At 38.7% G+C, this 21,741-nt stretch overlaps 1 pseudogene; it reads right to left on the bottom strand.

The window, feature by feature from the left end:
* Positions 1-7,640: 7,640 nt before the first annotated feature.
* Positions 7,641-21,741, bottom strand: part of LOC149184112 (uncharacterized) — an 87,846-nt pseudogene continuing 73,745 nt past the window's right edge.

Genomic DNA, 21,741 nt, shown 5'->3' with positions numbered 1-21,741 from the left:
TGTTTCTTATTCATCCATAGCTGTCCTGATCAACAGTGTAGCCTCCAGTTTTTTTAGCCCTGAACGCGGCCTTCGCCAAGGCTGTCCGCTATCTCCCCTTTTGTTTTTGCTGGCAACAGATGGTATCAGTCTCTTGATCCATGAAGCAAAAAGACAGGGGACTCTCAAAGGAATTGAAGTAGCACAAAATTTTTGGGTTACTCACCTCCTCTTCGTGGATGACATAATCCTTTTCAGCAATGGTAGTCTCGAGGATTGTACGATGCTCAAGAGGATCTTGGACCTTTTCTTGAAGGCTACTGGTCTCTGCATAAATTAGAGAAAATCTACACTAACATGCACAGGTCTGGCTAGGGAGCTGATGCGTAGAGTGGAATCGGTCCTGAACTTTGAAGTCAAAATGCTGGAGGATTCTTTTAAATATCTAGGGTTCTTTCTGAAGCCCGACAATTATAGGATAAAGGATTGGAATTGGATCCTTTCAAAACTAGAATCCAAACTTAAACATTGGAGTTACAAGTGGCTTTCCAGGGCTGGTAGGCTCGTTTTAATTAAATTTGTTCTGATGGCAGTCCTAGTATACTGGGCTAGTCTGACATGGGTTCCCAAAGGAATTTTATACTCAATTAATAAATTATGCACCCGATTTCTATGGGCAGGGTCCAAGTCTGAGAAAGTTACCCCATGGATCGCGTGGGGTAAAATTGCTTGTCCTAAAGAGTGGGGAGGCTGGGGTATTAAAAACCTTGCTTACTTCTCCCAATATTTAGCAGTAAAGCTAGCCTGGAGGCTCATTTCCACTGAGAACCTGTGGACCTCTGAAAGGAAATATATTGATCCTCTATCAATGCTTGATTGGATCAGATTGCCACAAAAGTCTTCCAAAAACTCCTCGGTGGTCTGGAAAGCTGTGGTTGCATCTATTAAAGTCATAGAGAAGGGATTGGCTTGGAGTGTGGGGGACAAAACTTAGATCAGGTTGGGTAGAGACCCCTGGATAGGCTGTTTAGACAGATTTTCTCTATCTCAGGGGTTGGTTTCGGCCTTAAAAGATAGGGGTCTATACACATTAAATCAGGTGGCTGATCCTGAGGCTTCCACCATCTGGAGTCAAGGGTGGTTTCAGGGAAGAGATTTAAATTTGAATGATGAATGGTTGGAGGAATGGGACTTGTATAAAAGGGACCTTCTCAATTCCTCAGTCAGACTCTCCGATTCTCCGGATGAGCTTAAATGGGTCTTTGCCCAGAATGGTTTTTATTCTCCAAAGTAAGGGTACAAATGGATGATGTCTCAAAATGGATGGGAGAATCCGACTTGGTGGGCTAAATTGCTATGGAAGTTAAAAGGGCTAGCTAAATCAAGACTGTTCTTCTGGTGTGTCCTGTTTCAGAAAGTTCCTACCTGGGATTTTCTTCAAAGAAGAGGAAGGATTGGTCCTGGCAGGTGCCCCCTTTGTAAAGACAACGTCAAAACAGTTCAACATCTGTTTCTTTTTTGTCCCTTTAATTCCAGCCTATGGGCCGAAATGTTAAGATGATAAAAGTTCCTTTTAGGTGGGAAGGGTAGGGGCTCGTAGATGCTTGGCAGAGGTGGTGGAATGAAAATTCAAATGACAGAGAAAGAACCATTCCGTTACTCATTACCTGGGGGACATGGTTTGCTAGGAATCAAGTTATCTTTAAGGATTCTATCTTCCCTATTGGAAGACTTGCCGCAGAAGGAGTTTCTATTTATGAAATTATTCCTGTTCCTCAAGCTCTTTCTACTTCCAGAGCTGTTCGTCAAGAATCTATCAAATATTCTATGCTGTGGGCTTACTTTGACGGGGCCTCGGACATCAATGGTCAATGCGGGGCAGGCTTGATTATTCACTTATCGAAGGAAAAGGTTGTTAAGGCTTCAATTGGTCTGGGATAGGGCTCCAATAACTTCGAAGAATTGAAAGCCTTACATCTCCTTCTCTGTTGGCTTATACTTAGAAATGTGAGAGAAGTCCAGATATTCAGGGATTCAATGAATGATGTGAATTGGTTTAATGGGACTCAACGCTGCAGCAATCTCATTCTGATTCCCCTGCTTAAAGAAGCTTCTCGCCTCAGAAGTTAGTTCATGGAGATCTCTCTCAGTCATATCTTCCGGGAAAGGAATTTCGATGCGGACTGCCTTTCCAAAGCAGGTGTTGAGCTTGATATGGGGTCGTGGACTGTCTCGGAGGATGAAAATGGGGTGGTTCGATCTGTCGAACAACCCATTTTCGATTAAATTTTGTTACATCAGAAATCTTTTCTTTGTTTTTGTACATAATTTGTTTTGGTTCATCTTGTTTTTCACTTCCATTCCTTTCTGTAGAACTACTTCAGGGTTCCTGGAAAGTTTTCCTTAATTGTGGAGGCCCGGGAAGCTGAGTTTTTCTCTTCGTTTCTTTTCTGACGATCGAGAATCCTTCTAGTGATCACTGTGGATTCTTGAGGTCTCTGTTTAGCCTCTTTTTTATATTGATCTCTCTGCACTTTTTTCCGTGCGTGATTCTGATCAAGGGAGGCGCACGTGTTCTGGAGGAGTCGCCATTCTTGGTTTGGCTTGCTGAGCGTTTTTACACAGCGAGCAGGTTTTGACAGCCGGCTGAGATTTTTTCCCCTTTTATGGTGGATTTGAGTCTCTTTGTAATGCTTGCATTTACTATGTAACCCTATTTTTAATAGATGGTTTGATTTTTTCTGTTGGAAAAAAAAATTTACAATGCTAAATAATATCAAGTACAACAATAAATAATTTCAACCACAATTTATATTATATGAAATGTCAAGTATTACAATATCAATTTCCAACTTAAAACTGGTTGGACTACAATTTACACATGAAATATTGTTTCATCACTTCAAAACATTATCATTGTGTTTCCAAGGCATTGCAGGTGAATTCACCAAATCTAAAGACCTGACCACCAGTTTGTATGTGTGTGTCTCATTAAAGATATTAGCTTCAAGGGTATCACTAGAATAGTTCTCTTCTATCTCTCTCTCTTTCTGCATTTGTCTCTCCAGTGTTATTGTTCTCCTCTTTCTTGACTTCCTGCTTCTTACCATCAATACTGAGTTCTTCTTGTGAAAATGAAAGAAGATACAATGCATAGTATAAGACATGAAAGATGATGAACACTAGAATATAAACTAAAGTAGACATAAAAAATTATGTAACATATACCTCAACATCAGCTATATCAATGTCATTTTTCCCCAGAAAAGCAAGAAACTCGAACAAGTTTTCTTTAGTTGGGCAATAATGGTCATTATGTGGCTAGATGACCTGTATAAACAAAACAATTAAAACATCACCATAAAAATGAACACCTTAAGAACTTAGTATTCAAACTTCAGGAAAAGCTTAGGCACAATCATGCCAACTAAGTTACATACTAAAAAGTTCAAACTATTGATAACTTGTGAAAACAAATGGAAAGAAAAAGACAACATATAATAAACTAGAGCAACGTGGTGGCAATGTCACTACTTTTTTTTTGCACATTTCCACCATTTGGATCTTGTTATAATAGGTTTAATAAAAAGATAAAAACAATTAATATAATATCTTAGAAGAATAGCCCACAGGGCTTTGGATGGACGGTGAATGGGTGTACTTTTAAGGCACTCCTTGCGATAGGTTACCGGTTCAAATCCCCCGTGGGTACTTAGGTAGTATTATATAGAAAAAAAAATATCTTAGAAGAATAAAATATGAAGTAAGCAATTTAATTAATTAAATAAAAAGATAAGTAACTTGAAAATCAATTGGTTCTACAAAAATAATTTTGATAAAAATATTATTTAAAAGTTGTATAACAATATATTTTTATTAATATATTGAAAAATATATATAAATACAAATAGAGATTAAAGTGGAACCTGTTGCAATGATCAAAGTAGTGTATTTGAAAGTTGTAGGTTTTAGTGGAAATTTCGATTTTCACCACCTCAATGCTAAGAATCATCTCTATACCTATAATGTCAAAATCCATAGGCAAACTATGTAGTCAATAATCTATTAATTAGACCAACTACAATGATGACTTAAAATGTACAAATACATTAAATTCATTTGCAAATATAATTGATTATAGGAGGACCCCGAACTACTACAAACTTAAAACATCCAATCCTTTCCATTTTCATAAGGTAAGAATAACATTGAAACTGATATGGCACAAAAATAATAGAAATGGATTGAGATGCACACCTTTCTCATAATACCACTCTAGGAGTTACCTCTCTCCTCCACTCCCAACATAGACATGGAAGCCCGATAGTCGTGCAGCTCCTGAAAGCAACAAATACCAAGGTTCACATCTCCATCTCTCTCTCTCTCTCTCTCTCTCTCTCTCTCTCTCTCATGCAATCAAACGTACATAAGTCTCTCTCTCTCTCTCTCTCTCTCTCTCTCTCTCTCTCTCTCTCTCACATGCAATCAAACGTACATAAGCATGCATGAATGCATCATAAATCCTATAACAAAACTATCATGGAGGAGAAAGTTGATGATCACATGGGATCAATGCTTGTTTGCATCAGGTGAAAATAGAGAGAGTCTCTCTCTCTCTCTCTCTCTCTCATGCAATCAAACGTACATAAGCATGCTCTCTCTCTCATGCAATCAAACGTACATAAGCATGCTCTCTCTCTCATGCAATCAAACGTACATAAGCATGCATGAATGGAAATTTCAATTTTCACCACCTCAATGCTAAGAATCATCTCTATACCTATAATGTCAAAATCCATAGGCAAACTATGTAGTCAATAATCTATTAATTAGACCAACTACAATGATGACTTCAAATGTACAAATACATTAAATTCATTTGCAAATATAATTGATTATAGGAGGACCCCGAACTACTACAAACTTAAAACATCCAATCCTTTCCATTTTCATAAGGTAAGCATAACATTGAAACTGATATGGCACAAAAATAATAGAAATGGATTGAGATGCACACCTTTCTCATAATACCACTCTAGGAGTTACCTCTCTCCTCCACTCCCAACATAGACATGGAAGCCCGATAGTCGTGTAGTTCCTGAAAGCAACAAATACCAAGGTTCACATCTCCATCTCTCTCTCTCTCTCTCTCTCTCTCTCTCATGCAATCAAACGTACATAAGTCTCTCTCTCTCTCTCTCTCTCTCTCTCTCTCTCTCTCTCTCTCTCATGCAATCAAACATACATAAGCATGCATGAATGCATCATAAATCCTATAACAAAACTATCATGGAGGAGAAAGTTGATGATCACATGGGATCAATGCTTGTTTGCATCAGGTGAAAATAGAGAGTCTCTCTCTCTCTCTCTCTCTCTCTCTCTCTCTCTCTCTCTCTCTCTCTCTCTCTCTCTCTCTCTCTCACGCAATCAAACGTACATAAGCATGCTCTCTCTCTCATGAATCCTATAACAAAACTATCATGGAGGAGAAAGTTGATGATCACATGGGATCAATGCTTGTTTGCATCAGGTGAAAATAGAGAGTCTCTCTCTCTCTCTCTCTCTCTCTCTCTCTCTCTCTCTCTCTCTCTCTCTCTCTCTCTCTCATGCAATCAAACGTACATAAGCATGCTCTCTCTCTCATGAATCCTATAACAAAACTATCATGGAGGAGAAAGTTGATGATCACATGGGATCAATGCTTGTTTGCATCAGGTGAAAATAGAGAGTCTCTCTCTCTCTCTCTCTCTCTCTCTCTCTCTCTCTCTCTCTCTCTCTCTCTCTCTCTCTCTCTCTCTCTCTCACTCTCTCTCTCTCTCACTCATGCAATCAAACGTACATAAGCATGCTCTCTCTCTCATGCAATCAAACGTACATCATGCAATCAAACGTACATAAGCATGCTCTCTCTCTCATGCAATCAAACGTACATAAGCATGCTCTCTCTCTCATGCAATCAAACGTACATAAGCATGCATGAATGCATCATAAATCCTATAACAAAACTATCATGGAGGAGAAAGTTGATGATCACATGGGATCAATGCTTGTTTGCATCAAAGGTGAAAATAGAAAAAATCAATATAGGGTTGGAGAATGGAGAATGCCTCATATATTTTACATCTATAAGATACACATATACTGATAAGATGCAAATCATATGAGTCCATAAGGGATAAACATAATTTATACAAAGGAAGGTAATGGAGATATGATGTAGTAGACTCTTAAAAAAGGGTATGTTAGGATCACTTCCAAGCATAGGCACTAGATTCTAAGTAAATTCAACAATGAATGTAACCCTTGAGACATTAGAGTCTACTTGTGACTTCGCATGGTAGTGACAAACCATATACATCTCCTTAGTACAACAAACCATTGTCACGTTGACATAAGAAGAAAATCCAGATAGTGACATCTTTTTGTTATTTGTAATCATTTGTATAGTTAATTTACATCCATCGATCCTAAGAAAATGGGTGACTATCTATCTCTCCATTTTATGGATAGAAAGGAAAGGACTTGTATGAGAAATATGTCACTAACTAGATTTCATATCCACATCTGAAATATTTGCTACAAGAAGTAGAGCATACATTCCCTCTAGTCTTTGTTCAATCTTAGAAGTGCCTATTTTACCAAGTTGTATCAATGGCTCCACCAAAGGTATTATCTGGTTGAAAAATACAATGCAATTAATTCAATTAATACCATCTTCAAAATAAATTTCAAGATGGGCATATTTCATTTAAAACAAAATATTTAAAGCTAACATAAGATCATTTATTACTTTAAACTTTTGAACCATTAGAGCTAGACAACAATATTTACCCATATCAAAATATTTGAGTTCTAGTGTGCTAATTTCAGACTACGAAGGTGTGCTCTTTGTAAATTTTCCTTCTCTTTAAGTCCCATAGCAAATAAAGAAGCAACATCTTATACAAAGGCATCTGCTGAGTTTTCAATCCAGGAACCCAAAGACAACAATATTGCAATATGTGCCTCCTCATCCCTGTGTTTTTTTCCAAGAAAGTTATTAAAAAATAGATCAAATAGTATACTAGAAAAGAACCTATCAAAAAAAAAAAAACCAAACTCGTGCAATGGTTGTAGGACCAGGAGTGATGTTCACATCTTAAGCCCTTCTTGGACCTGTCATTCAAACAGAGAAGTTGTCCATTGTTTAAATATTTTCTTATAAAATTTTCCTATCAACGACCTTCATACACTCAAAGATTAATTTCTCCTTCTGCACCACCAAACATCTATCACCATGTAGAATCGTAAGAGATAATTAAGGTTCCATATCAAGAAAAAGGACTAGGAAACCACATTTGCACTCCTCCAAGGGAATAGTTATGGATTTCAGACATCAACATCATATCTAGTGTACAAAGGCAAAAAATAGAACATAAATGCAAATGATGAAATGTCCATTGGGACTAAAATGTCTCGTATAGACCATTTTTCCATCTCAAATGCCTAGAACTAGGTAGTTAATGCTTCCAAAATTTCCTCCTTGTTAGTATTAATGAATAACAATGTGAGACACTCAAAGAAAATAAATCAACCTTTGATTCCTTTCACAACTTCAATAAGAAGGCATGTGAGTGCCATGTTCAGCATGTTATTTCCACTTTTCTTGGGATTATGACTTTCTATAACAAGTTTCCCAGGGAGCACTTATGTTTTGAAAGTGAACATTGGGCGTTTATCCTTGTCCTCCATTATCTTCACAAGTTTTGATCAACTGGTCTTCCTTCATCACAAATTTATTTATCTAGGTAGTTGTTGGTCTTGCTTCAGCAATGGCCCAAACAACTAGTGAGTATCCACGTCTACAGTCACCAGCAACAAAATCACCATCGACACTCGTTACAAAATCACCAAAGTTGGCTTTGAAATTTGACCTGTTATCCCTTTCCATATCAAGCTTCTCTGCGATAATGTGCCAAACCAAATAAAAAAATGAAATTAGAGTGAGGAGGTAAATGAAGAAATTCTAGAAAATATGGTGTGTACATCGAGTGTATTTTAGACACATAATATAAATGTTAAAAATATGTGTATTGAAGGTTATGGATTTGGAAAGTTGCAATATCACTGAATTACTCAATTTTCCAAAGAAAAAAACATAGTCCAACAATGAATGTTGTCAACTAGATTCAGATTGGACCTGAATCGTTACATTGTGCTTATCATTAAAAAAATCAAATTTTTATATGACCTTAGCAGCAACTTTGATGCTTAAAAAAACATAGCTTACATGTTCTAGTCCAAGAAATCCTATTGCTAAGAAAACAAGTTTTTCTTCTATAATTTCCTTTGTGCCCTCCATCTCTTTCTACTGGAACTTTCCACTCATTTTTTTCCCATTTGACCTTAATCAATTCAAGCCCTTTATCATTTCCATTTTCATTATCTATAAACCTTTTTGTCAACACTTCACATGACATGGGATCTTTACCAAACTTGGGAATAACTTCCTAGTGGACATAATCTACTTGGAAAACCTTATGTCACTACCAAAAAGTGAACAAAGACAGATAATCATGGAATTATTCTAGGATACAACATGTTAGAAAATAATAGATAACTAATTTTTATTTAGATGAAAATGAATAAAGACAAACCTGAGGCCAAAGATTTTGAGGAGCACGAGAATTGGGGTTGTGGAAGGAGCTCCAAATTCACAACATTGCTACATCCATGTCTTATGGTTGTTGCTATACAATCAATTCCAATGTCTCCTCCTCTAATGACAACAAGCCTTTTCCCTTTTGTAGAAATAAAATTTTCATCTCGAAATCCATTGTCCCACAAAATCTTGGTATTTGAATGAAGAAACTCCATAGAAAAATGTATTCTCATTAATTCACGACCAGGCATAGGGAGATCCCTGGAATTTATATATATAAAATAATTTGACACTGTACAGCAAGGGCCTCGACTCCTATGGGAAAAATGTGAATTGAAATCAAATATAGAAAGTGTACCTTGGTTTTGTTGCACCACATGCCAAAAGAAAAACACTATTTTGAGTGTGAATCTTCTCCACAGAGAAAAGAGAGTCAACTCCAACATTTTCATTCATAACAAAATTAACACCTTCCTCTACCATCAGATCAACATGTTGTTGGATAACATCAATTTTTTTGTTCATATTAGGAACTCCATACACCGTCAAACCTCCAAGTTGATTAGCACATTCATAAACAATGACAGAGTGCCCATGAGCTTTATTAAGTTGATTAGCAACAACCAAACTAGCTTGCCCAATGCCCACTATAACAAGTTTCTTCCTACATCTAATGACCCATCCATATCAGGATCTACTTCACCACATCATAGAAAATAGACAGATGATTTTCAAAATGACAAGCATCATAAGAATGACATTAACAATTATAAAGGAAACACACATACCTTGTCCTCTTTTCGGGTGGATGTGGAACCATATAACATTCTTCGAAAGTTTTATCAATGATGGCACATTGAATACTTTTAATAGATACTGTATTTTCAATTATTCCTAGTACACACAAACCTTCACAAGGGGTAGGGCATACACATTCAGTGAATTCTTGAAAATTATTTGTTTCCAGCAGTTGGTCCAATGCTTCTCGCCAATGCCCTTGGTGCACTAATTCATTTCACTGAGGTATTTTGTTCCCAAGAGGACATACACTGTTATCCTGCATGGAGGAAAAGTTTCACACATTTATAATACAATCAAGTGTACAATCTAAAAAAACAAAAAATATACATGAACAAGGAATGTAATTAAGAAGCTTTGCAATATACAAAAAGGAAAACATTCAAACAATGAATATAAGTTATAACATATGAAGTTTGAATTGTATAACTACATTATGTTTCACTTTCTATTTTAGTAAATAATTAGGGGCAAATAAATGATGTATGGACTTTAACTTGATGACAAAAGCGGGTTCCACAATTCATACATCTACCTGATTGTGTCTTCAGTAGTGGCCCTGGCTTGTTTTCCTCAACCAATTCTTTCCAATCATTCATTTGTGTTGCAACATCTGTATATGTAAGACTCTCACTCTCATACATCAAAAAACCATGGTGCTTAACTACATTATCTATTTTTGTAGGTCTTTGTGCCACCACTTTCTGTTCACTTTGTTGCAAACTAGATAGAAACGTTAGCCCCATGACAAAGCCATCACACTCAACATTTATACAACTTAATATTTGATGACATTGTCAAATCATTTGAACGAGTCAAGGATTTTATACTGTGGAGTTAATACTTGATGATGATAATAGATATACATGTTATACAATTGAAATTAAAATAAGCAAAAAATGAGTTGAACTACATGAAAATGTACCTTGTAAGCCCTATGATTTCTTTTATGTTGATTTGAAGCAATTTTTTCCATCCTCTTCAATTCCTTAAAGGAATTTTTCTTCATCTAGTCAGCCTCCTATGCTTCCTTCACAATATTCCTGATCTTAATTTCTTGGAACACTCGATTGCACTATTTTGGGATGACCCATTTTCTGGTTGACAAGTCTGGCTTTGTCACGTAATTTCATCCGCTCACCCTTCACCTTATTGTCTCGTGAATTAGAAATAAAAGAAACATCCCTGTCATGATATAGAACTAATTATATTTCTTCAATTTGGTCTGCGACCCCAAAAACTAATTGAAAACTGTCACTTCTATTATTTTCACTTGCAAGTCCTTAAGCCTTATCTTCAAGAGAAACCAATGTCCCAAACTCATTTATCCTTCTGTCGTCTACATCCAAGTTGCACGTTTTGGGGGCAACTACAGATTTGGTTTTCTTTGTCCTTACGCTCTTTTCTGCTCCTTGTTGTGACTGTAGTGGGTTCTTCACTATAGACTTAAGCACATAACATGGTTACAGTGAGTTTTCTTAACATTCAATGATCTCAACACTCTCAAGTCTACGGATAACTACATAATCACCTAGACTGTTGATAATCCTCCTGCCTACTTGTATGTAAACTATTCCTTCTTTTCATAACTCTAATGGACAAAGAAAAGAATTGAATTGCAACATAAGATAAACAAGTAAAATTATGCTTTGATGAACACACTCAAATAAACTATTGTAATAAATAGTATTACCTGGGCTCTGTATTCTTATCATTTGCACGTGAAGGCCAACCTCTCTTCTGAAAACCAAGACCATTGACCAACAAGGGAAAGATAATCCAAACATAAATACTATAAGATATAATTATTGGAAAATGTCAATTTCAACTCAAGTCAAAGTTCTTGGAATCTAATGTAAAATGTCTAAGAGAATTACCTAAAATGATAAAATCTATTTCAAAGTACAAGGGTTTTCAAAACCAACCATACCAGAACCAACCAATTCAGCCAGTTTAACCCTAAAAGAGGATGGTCTGGCCCTTGAACTGGTTTAGTGACTAGTTCCATATCAAATTGGATGGTTCGGTACATAACCAATTCGACAAGCCAATTCAATTGGTTTATATATATATATAATCAATATTTCATGTAGTTTCTGGTAAACTAGTTCATAAATTGATTCTGAGGCAGATGCTTGCTTGGACTTGAAGTAAGAGGTGGGTTAGTTGCACTATTATCGTTTTCTAACCCTAGTCGAGAAAATTCACTACCTTTTTTCCCTTATGAACAATTGATCTTTGTTCCATCCATGTAGGATTCCTATTGCTTTTTATAGATTCCCTCCCTCTTTGACTTGCTTACCAGCAATTTAACAATTCCCATGTCTTCAACTAGCTTTAGAATGTTCCATAAGTCTTGATTCCTTGTGGGTTTTTTCTCAAACACTTAGATCTGGGTCCGGAATTGGGTGTTCCAACCATGGGAAACCTCAAATTACCCACTGTGTTGTGCATCTATGTTCAGGTCATCCCAACAATTTGGATTTCCATCCTACCCATTTTCTCTACGAAGATCAGGGACTCCATAATAGATTCAGTTTCTAGAGCCATGATTATGTTTGAAAATTTTGGGTTCACTCACACAGGGCATGTTGAAATCTTTGTAAAAGATTTGGCATGGGTGAGCACACCGCAAGGCCCTGATCTGGATCTCTCCATGATGGGTTTTTTCTTATTATCAGATAAGAATTTGGTGTAGGTTCTAGTAGAATTGGAGGATAATCCCAATTATTGTGTCCTTGACAGTCATTACATCACACCACTGTTCAACTTCAAGGAGCTGCATGCAGAAAATACATATAATAACTCATACCCTGTTGTAGATGTCAATGAGTATAGTCTTTTTTTTTTTCAAATTGTCATACTTAGTACAGAGTTTTAATTAATGTCCACACCAAAATGTACAACTTGGAGGGAAATGTGAAGGATTTCCTTCCTGCAGGTCATACCCAATTTCCCTCACTTTAGTTTTGTTTCTTTGTTTTGTATGCAGTTTTCCTTGGGGTTTGGATTTATGTCTGTGGAAAACAGAAGGCCACAGTGCATAGAATACATGTTATTATGTGTACATTGCTCCTATTCAAAGCACTGAATCTGACCTGTGTAGCTGAGGATAAATTGTATGTTAAGAGGACAAGGACTGCCCAGGGATGGGATATTGACTTCTATGTCTTTGGGTTTTTTAAGGGCATCCTGCTCTTCACTGTAATAGTTCTCATAGGTACAGGTTGGTGAAGAAAGAAGAAAATGGGTTGGTGAAGAAAGAAGAAACAAACAACTGAATTTTGAACATTAAGGTTGCAAAGTGGCATTCTATTCTTCCCATGAAACGAAAAGCTAACGATGTTTAAAATGAGAAATCATGTGATCTTCAAAATTAGATCACCAGCTAATTCCCATTTGTGTACCAATAAGATTGCTTTAAAAATAAAACAACAGTAAAAAAGCTAAAGGCACATGCACAATAGTAAAAAGATGTTGCAAATATTGTTTGGGGCATATATCACCAAAGGTTTGGAAAGATACCTTTTATAAACAAAATAAAAACAAAATAAAAAAAGATCAAGAAAAAAGAAAGAAATTATCACCAAACTTAAAAAGACAAAGATATTCCATTTTTTCCTTTTTTTAATCTAAATCACCAACAATATAAAAAAGTCACATTACTAGATAAATATGAAAAGAAAACCCATATTGGCCAAAAACCAAATTGTAGTAAAAAAAATAAGCAAAAGAATTAAAATTTTCACACTTTAACAGTATATTGTCTCACCCTCGGCAATATTTTCAGTCAAGTCACGATATATTACAGATATATCACAATCTTTTCAAAATATCACAATATATTCAAATACCTCAAAAATCATGTATCTTTAGGCAGAGCATATCAGCAATGTGAAAAAATCATGAAAAATAACCAATTTCAGCAATTTTTTCAACACTGGAGGAAAAAGAAAAAACAAAAAGGAACATGAAAAGCAATAGAAATTCCATGCCACATATAGATTGCTTAGTTTGTAGAGGCCTATATATTATAAGAGGATACTTTAAATTTTATCTGGAAGACTTCAAAGCAAATGTAAACTTTGAGTGTTCTTCTCTGATGCTGATTTTTATATACATCCTATTAAGCACAAGAGACCATTGTTAAAGGAGACAATACCATGAAACTAACATTTCAAGATTTTGCATTATTTACCTTTAATATGTTATCTTAACTGAAAAGACAATGCATTTGCCAAGAAAATTGGAACATTTTGAGGAGGAACATCAACAAAAGTGGTGTTGGTTGTAACTTGTGATATTTATACCCATGACAGGGGATGCATTCATGTTCTATCAGAGCATATATAGTCTCAAATTAGAATTTATTTGCAACATGACAAAAGGGAAAAGCATTTGGTTCATATGGTCATGTACATGATTTTAATTACATTATGTGCAATAATCATAAGGGATAAGAACCCATGATAGTTGTTGCACTCTTTGAACACCAGTTGATTTGGGACATGAGAATGTATTGTTGGAATTCCTTTTCATTCGAATTGAAGAAAACCATTGCCCAAAAGTCTTTGATTGAATCTATGCTTGATGTAATGTCAGAGAAATTGTCAAAGTTAAAACCTGTTAAAATGATAAATCGTGGACAAGATGGTAATGTTTCTTGGCAAAGACAAATATTACTACAACATAATTCTTTCAGTTGGTTAGGAGCTAAATGACTCTATTGAGGGGTTGTAGAGACTCCTAGACTTTCCAACACAAAAATTTTAAACATTAAATAGAATAATCTGACCCATAAAAAGGCTCTCTTACATGATCTGGCCAAAAATAAGATAAAGCAAGTCTTTGGTTGTATCAAAGTTGTTAGACTCAGACTTGAACTTGGCAAAGACTTGGCTCACCTGGAACTTGGGAAGAATCAGTGACCTAGAAAAACTCTGGTCAAGAATGGGCAAGCCTCGGCAACTACCAAAAAACTCACATATTGGGAACAATACATAGTAATTGTGCACAAAAAATATGACATTCCTAATCCATATAAAGTTATAAAAGAACATCTTGTGCACAAATTCATAAGATCATCTCATATTATATGATAATACAACATTTGATACTTGATATTTATCTGCAAAGTGTGATTGACCCTCCAAAATGTGTTTAACCCTTCATACTTCCATAGAGGATCTTCATTTGCACACTTAGTTGGATCACAATTCTAGCCTCTAGACTCTCAAGTCTTGAGCCGGATCACAAGTCTAGCCTCTAAACTCTGAAGTCTTGAAAAGTGTTAGGGTCCCACCCTAACCCCCTTATTTATGTCATGGGATCACGTCATAGTCAAGAGTCAATAAAGCCCATATTAATATTTGTAAGTGGTTAACCCGCAATTAACGACGGGACCATAGTTAGTTGCAAATGGGCGGTAGTATTAGATAGATGGTAAATGGGCGGTAGTATTAGATAGATGGTATTAATAAAACCCACGATATTGGCCCGTGGTATTGCATGTATGAGTCATATATAAAGGATAGAGACTCCTTGCGAGGAGTATCGTGTCTTGTTTTGTAATCGAGCTCTGCTCTATTGGAGGTTGCCCCCTCGAAGAGGCCTGTGAACATTTCTCTCTGAGTAATAAAATCATTGCTATTCTGTGTTCTGGGTATATTTTCTTCGCATATTCTGTGTTCTGGGTATCTTTTCTTTGCATATTCTATGTTCTGTATTACTTTGCAGGTTAAGAGCATAACAAGTGGTATCAGAGCACTTTCCAGGGCTCGGTGGGATCTCCAAATTTTAGCAATTTTTCTTTTGGCTAGAGACGTGTTCCGGCGTCTTTAAACCACGGGATCTGTCGTTAAGCGCATAAACCTGCGGATTTGGGGAGGCATGCATGCAGGAAATAGAAGAGGTGGTCACGTCTGTTGGACTCCCTTGTAACCCCTGTGGGTACCGCTTCGAGTAGTAGCGCATTATACAGAACCGCGCACGGACTGTCTTCCACGTACCCTCTGGGTATATAGGAAGCCCCCTAGCTCCCTTGAAACCTCGCCATAGATAAACCTTCGGCCGTCTTGTGGCTACAATACACCAAGAACAACACTTGGAGAGATTACTCGCCCGTACGATAGGGTAGTCGGGTTGTACGGCTAAGGGTACGGTCGATCCTCCTTAGTTAGAGCCCTGAAACATTGGGTCGAGTACTACTGTCAGACCCTTATGTATATTGCGATCTGTAGCACCTGACACTCCTCAAGACTATAGTTCCCTTTCTATCGGGGGATCACACATCACCTATTCCAGATCAGCAAGTGCAACAACAGTTGTTCCACCATTCAGATCTCTCAGATCCACCAAATCAGAGTAGTTGTGAAGGGTTCCTGTCCCTGGATATAATTTTCGCAGGACTTTTGGCGGCATTGACATTCTGAGGATTTGGCGACTGAAGTATTGATCAGGAAGGAGTAAAACTCCGTTAGGAGTTTTCCAAAAAAAAAAAAAAAAAACGAGTCTGAGATCTTCCGGGGCGCTTATTGGTGACCTAGCCCATCAGAATCAAGACGACGAGCTGAGCAAGGTGGTACCATTCAATTTCTTAGTAAAATTTTTTTTAGGCGGTCCCAATTTGTCATCAGGTTGGTGTATGGTAGAAACTCGCGCTCAAGCGATGGCCAATGAAAGGATCGACAAAATTGAAGACCTTGTGAACTCCCTCCAAACAGCGGTGAAGAATATCGAACTTGAGCTTAAAGGAATAAGTCACTAGATACATGATGCACTCCCAAAGGGCAAGGAGCCAGCCCACGAGGAGGCGTATAATGGCCATGAATACCATGAGGGTGAGTCTAGCCACTCTCATCACGTCTGGCACACCCATCCACCACCCAGTCAGCGACCTCCCAAGTTGGATATGCATAAATTTGACGGTTCTCACACGTCCGCATGGCTAGCACAAATGGAGCAGTATTTCCAATTGAATCATATCATAGATGAGGGGACTAAGCTTATGGTGGGCACCATGTACTTGGACAATGAACGATGGCAATGGAAGGAATGGCATCAGCGTTGCAATGGACATTTTCAGAATTGGGCCCAATTTTCCAAAACTCTTCGCAATCGCTTTGAACAGGAAGACTCTTTTTTGGGGCGTCTCACTAAGCTCCGACAGACGGGGACAATGGAGGAATATATTACTGCCTTTGAAGCCTTAGCCTTCCACACTAGGGGTCTCACAGATGAGTTCTACATGGAATGCTTTATCAGCGGTCTTAAAGAAGCCATCAAAGCTCAGGTTCTACTCCACCACCCTCCCACATGGACAGAGGCTTGCCAGGTAGCCCGTAAGGTGGAGTGTGCATTAACAGCCCAATCCAGCCGCCCCAACTTCCCCGCTAAAGGTCGTCCCTCACAGGCTCCCAATACGACTCAGACACTTAAGATTCAAAAGGTGTCACCTGTGGAAATGGCCGAAAGAAGGAAGCAAGGACTATGTTACTACTGTGATGAAAAATATTCCCCCGGTCATAAATGCAAAGAGCACAAGTTTTTTCAAATAGATGCCACTAACTACAGCTCCACTGAGGAAGATACACCACTTGAGGAACCAGAGGCGATCGAAGAAGATAACCAAAAGGAGATTATATCTGATGAACCAATTATTTCACTAAATGCATTGGCAGGAATTTCTTCCCCTCAAACTCTCAAAATCAGGGGTTTTCTTAAACATCGCCCAGTAGTAGTCTTGATTGATAGTGGAAGTACCCATAATTTCATCCATCAAAAGATCGCTAAAGCAGCACATTGTTTCGTCCGAGCAGTTTCTAACTTCCAAGTCCATATTGCAGATGGGGGCACAATGGAATGTGAAGGTCGCTATGAAAATGTCAAAATTCAAATGGGGGATTATCAATTGAAAACCCACATGTTTGCAATACACATGGGGGGTTGCGACATTGTCCTAGGAAGGGAATGGCTCCGCAGTCTTGGGCCAATCACAATGGATTTCCAGGAGTTATATATGAGTTTTAAGCAGAACAAATCCACACATACCCTCCGTGGACTAAAGGCGGGAGCCCCCTCTATCATCAGCTCGCATAGGATGGAAAAATTGTTAAAAAAGGGCCATCATGGAGTGGTAGCTCAATTTAATGCCATCCAGGTATTAGACACCATGTCTCCACCAATTCATCCTGAGATGCAACAGATTTTAAATAAACATCGGACGGTCTTTGACAAGCCTCATGAGCTTCCACCCTCGCGAGGGGAACATGATCATAGCATCACATTGGTTCCAGGGGCCCAACCCCCAAATGTGCGGCCATACAGATATCCGTTCACCCAAAAGAATGAAATAGAAAAAATCATCAAGGAATTGTTGGAAGCAGGTTTCATTCGTCCCAACATTAGTCCTTATTCATCCCCATTAGTCATGGTCCTCAAGAAAGATGGGGAGTGGCAGATGTGTCCCGACTTCAGGGCCCTCAATAAGTTAACAGTCAAAGATAAATTCCCCATCCCAGTGGTTGACGATTTGCTGGACGAACTCAATGGGGCTCAATTCTTCACTAAGTTGGATCTTCGCTCAGGCTACCACCAAATTCGCATGAAGGAAGTCGACATTCCCAAGACAGCTTTCAGAACTCATGAAGGCCATTATGAGTTCCTGGTCATGCCATTTGGTCTCTGTAATGCCCCCTCTACTTTTCAGAGCCTTATGAATCACCTCCTCAAACCATATCTCAGAAAATTTGTCCTTGTATTCTTCGATGACATCCTCATCTATAGTGGCACTTGGGCGACACATCTTCAGCATGTAGATCTACTCTTGCAACTGCTCCGCACGCATAAATTATTTGTCAAGATGTCTAAGTGTTCGTTTGGCATGGAAGAAGTTGAGTATTTGGGCCACATTGTGGGGCGTGAAGGTGTCAAGGTGGACCCCAAAAAGATCCAGGCAATGCAAGAATGGCCTCAACCTAAGACCTTGAAAAGCTTGAGAGGATTTTTGGGTCTCACAGGCTATTATCGTAAATTTGTCCGCAACTATGGCCGCATAGCGAAGCCCCTAACGCAACTCCTAAAGAAAAATTCCTTCTTCTGGAACGAGGAAGCACAACAGGCATTTACCGCTCTCAAAACCGCCATGTGTTCCACTCCTGTCTTAGCACTACCAGACTTCACCAAATCATTTTTCATTGAATGTGATGCTTCGGGAACAGGTATTGGAGCGGTCTTAATGCAAGAAGGGTGACCATTGGCCTTCACCAGCCAACAACTAAGTCAGAAGAATCTGGGCCAATCTACCTACGAGAAGGAAATGATGGCCATCTTACATGCAGTCGAGACCTGGCAACCTTACTTGTTGGGGCAACATTTCCAAATCCGCACAGATCATCACAGTCTTAAATATTTTTTGGAGCAACGGCTATCTTCCCCACAACAAAATAAATGGTTAGCCAAAATGCTGGGATATGATTATGAGATCATTTACAAGAAAGGGAAAGACAACAGGGTAGCCGATGCGTTGTCGCGCCAATTTGAGGAGGAAAGTACTCTGCTTGCAATTTCCCTCCCCATTCCAGACTGGATTGAAGAGGCTCACAGGGAATGGTTTTCACGTCCCGGGCTCTCCCAACTCATTTCTCAATTGCAGGTAGATCCTAATTCCAGCAAGGGCTACTCGTGGCAGAATGATATTCTTCGCTACAAGGACAGAGTCGTAATATCACCAACATCCACCCTCAAAAGTCGCATTTTGGCAGAATTGCACTCATCTCCCATTGCAGGACATTCGGGCTTTCAGAAGACGTATGCTCGCACTAGAAGATCATTTTTTTGGGCCGACATGAAACAGGACATCCTTACTTTTGTAGCAGAATGTGATGTCTGTCAATGCCACAAAGGGGAAACTGTCAACACAACAGGCACATTACAACCATTGCCCATTCTGGCGTCAATTTGGACGGAGGTCTCCATGGATTTCATTACAGGTCTTCCAAAGTCTGGGAACAAGTCAGTCATCATGGTGGTTGTAGACCGACTGTCGAAGTATGCTCATTTCTACGCCCTACCCCAACCATTTACACCAACTTTGGTTGCTCAAACTTTCATGGATCAGATCTTCAAATTGCATGGCATGCCCACTTCTATTGTGTCCGACCGCGACCCAATCTTCACCATTAATTTTTGGCAGGAGCTCTTCAGAATAAAAGGCACTCAACTCAAACTCAGTACTTCATATCATCCACAAACAGATGGTCAAACCGAAGCCGTCAACAAATGTCTAGAAACCTACCTTAGGTGTTTCACTTCAGAAAAGCAACACCTTTGGGTACAGTGGTTACCTCTGGCGAAGTGGTGGTATAACACCAACTATCATGCCACCACCAAAATGACTCCCTATGAAGCAGTCTATGGACAACTTCCGCCTTCCCCTACTTCTTATCTCACGGGGTGCTCCAAAGTACAAGCCGTGGATCAACTCCTACAACACCGCGCAACCATGCTTGCCCATCTGCGCGAGAATCTTCATCAAGCTCAGAACCGTATGAAGCAACAGGCTGACCAACATCGCTCAGAGCGCCAATTTCAAGAAGGGGATCAGGTCTTTTTGAGGCTGCAACCATATAAGCAAACATCACTCAAAGACAAGGGTTTTCAAAAGCTCTCTCCAAAATTCTACGGACCATACCAAGTACTTCAGCGCATTGGAGAAGTGGCTTACAAGTTGGCTTTGCCACCTACAGCAAAAATCCACCCAGTTTTCCATGTATCGTGCCTCAAGAAAGTGATTGGGAACAATTGCCGAGTTCAAACTAGTCTACCTGAATTGGACGAAGAAGGGTCAATCTGGCTTCAACCTGAACAGGTTCTAGACACACGAGAGAAGCACCTGCGCGCCCGCATGATTAAGGAGGTCCTCGTCAAATGGAAAGACACCTCTCCGGAAGATGCAACTTGGGAACCAGCCACTATTCTTCAGCAGTTTCCGCAGCTTCAGCCTTGAGGACAAGGCTAGTTTTAAGGGGGAGGGCATGTTAGGGTCCCACCCTAACCCCCTTATTTATGTCATGGGATCACATCATAGTCAAGAGTCAATAAAGCCCATATTAATATTTGTAAGTGGTTAACCCGCAATTAATGACGGGACCACAGTTAGTTGCAAATGGGCGTTAGTATTAGATAGATGGTAAATGGGCGGTAGTTTTAGATAGATGGTATTAATAAAACCCACGATATTGGCCCGTGGTATTGCATGTATGAGTCATATATAAAGGATAGAGACTCCCTGCGAGGAGTATCGTGTCTTGTTTTGTAATCGAGCTCTGCTCTATTGGAGGTTGCCCCCTCGAAGAGGCCTGTGAACATTTCTCTCCGAGTAATAAAATCATTGCTATTCTGTGTTCTGGGTATATTTTCTTCGCATATTCTGTGTTCTGGGTATATTTTCTTCGCATATTCTATGTTCTGTATTACTTTGCAGGTTAAGAGAATAAAAAAAAGTGAGCCAAACTTTAACAAGTTCAGACAAGTCTCAAGCTAAGTATGATCCAAGTAACATGGCTAAAATAAGACTAGGGAAGACCCATGGGGACTCATGGGTTTCCCATGAGTCAAACCTATATAGATTTATTTGTACTCAATGTAATATCAGAGAACTTGTCAAGGATAAAAGTTGAAACCTGTGAAAATGATGCAATAGGAAGAAATAATGGAGGTAGAGTTTCTCGGAGAAACCAAAGAACTCTTCCAATTGGATGCGAGACAAATCATTATGTTATAGGGGTTGCAAATATTCTAAGGTTTGTGAGCTTCAAGCAATTAATCATTAAATAGAAAAAGGTTACACAATGCAAAGGCACTATTGCAAGATCGGGCAAGAAACAAAATAAAATAAAATTATACTAATGTCCACAAATGAGCTAAATAAGTCAATTGAAATGAAGAATAGCAATTAACAACAAAATGGAATACCTAGAGCACCTACAAAAACAAGAAACCAAGAACCGTCCATGTTCTCTGTCCCCCCATTGTGTATGAAGGGTTAAACACATTTTGAAGGGACCTGAGAACCTTTAATGGTCTGATAGAGTTTGATAGAGGTTCCCTTCATGCTCCGCCTCTTATGGTCTTTGGATTCCAACCCTCCAGTCCTCTCACTACTGTATAGCCGTCCCGACACATCCAGAGTACTCACTAACCTGCTGCAACAATCACCCTCTTCGACCTGTCAATTAACCCCCGCTCATTCCTTTGCGCAGCCTTCACCGGTTGTCACTACCCATTACCCTTGCAATCAACTTGAACCTCTCTACCAACCATCA

The sequence above is a fragment of the Pinus tabuliformis genome, chromosome 3_2 (genome assembly GCF_031772625.1).
Source record: "Pinus tabuliformis cultivar Carrire ecotype Pingquan chromosome 3_2, CPIR1, whole genome shotgun sequence".
NCBI classification, from domain to species: Eukaryota; Viridiplantae; Streptophyta; class Pinopsida; order Pinales; family Pinaceae; genus Pinus; species Pinus tabuliformis.
The sequence above is the reverse complement of the archived record's forward strand: the minus strand, read 5'-3'. Positions and strand labels throughout refer to the sequence as shown.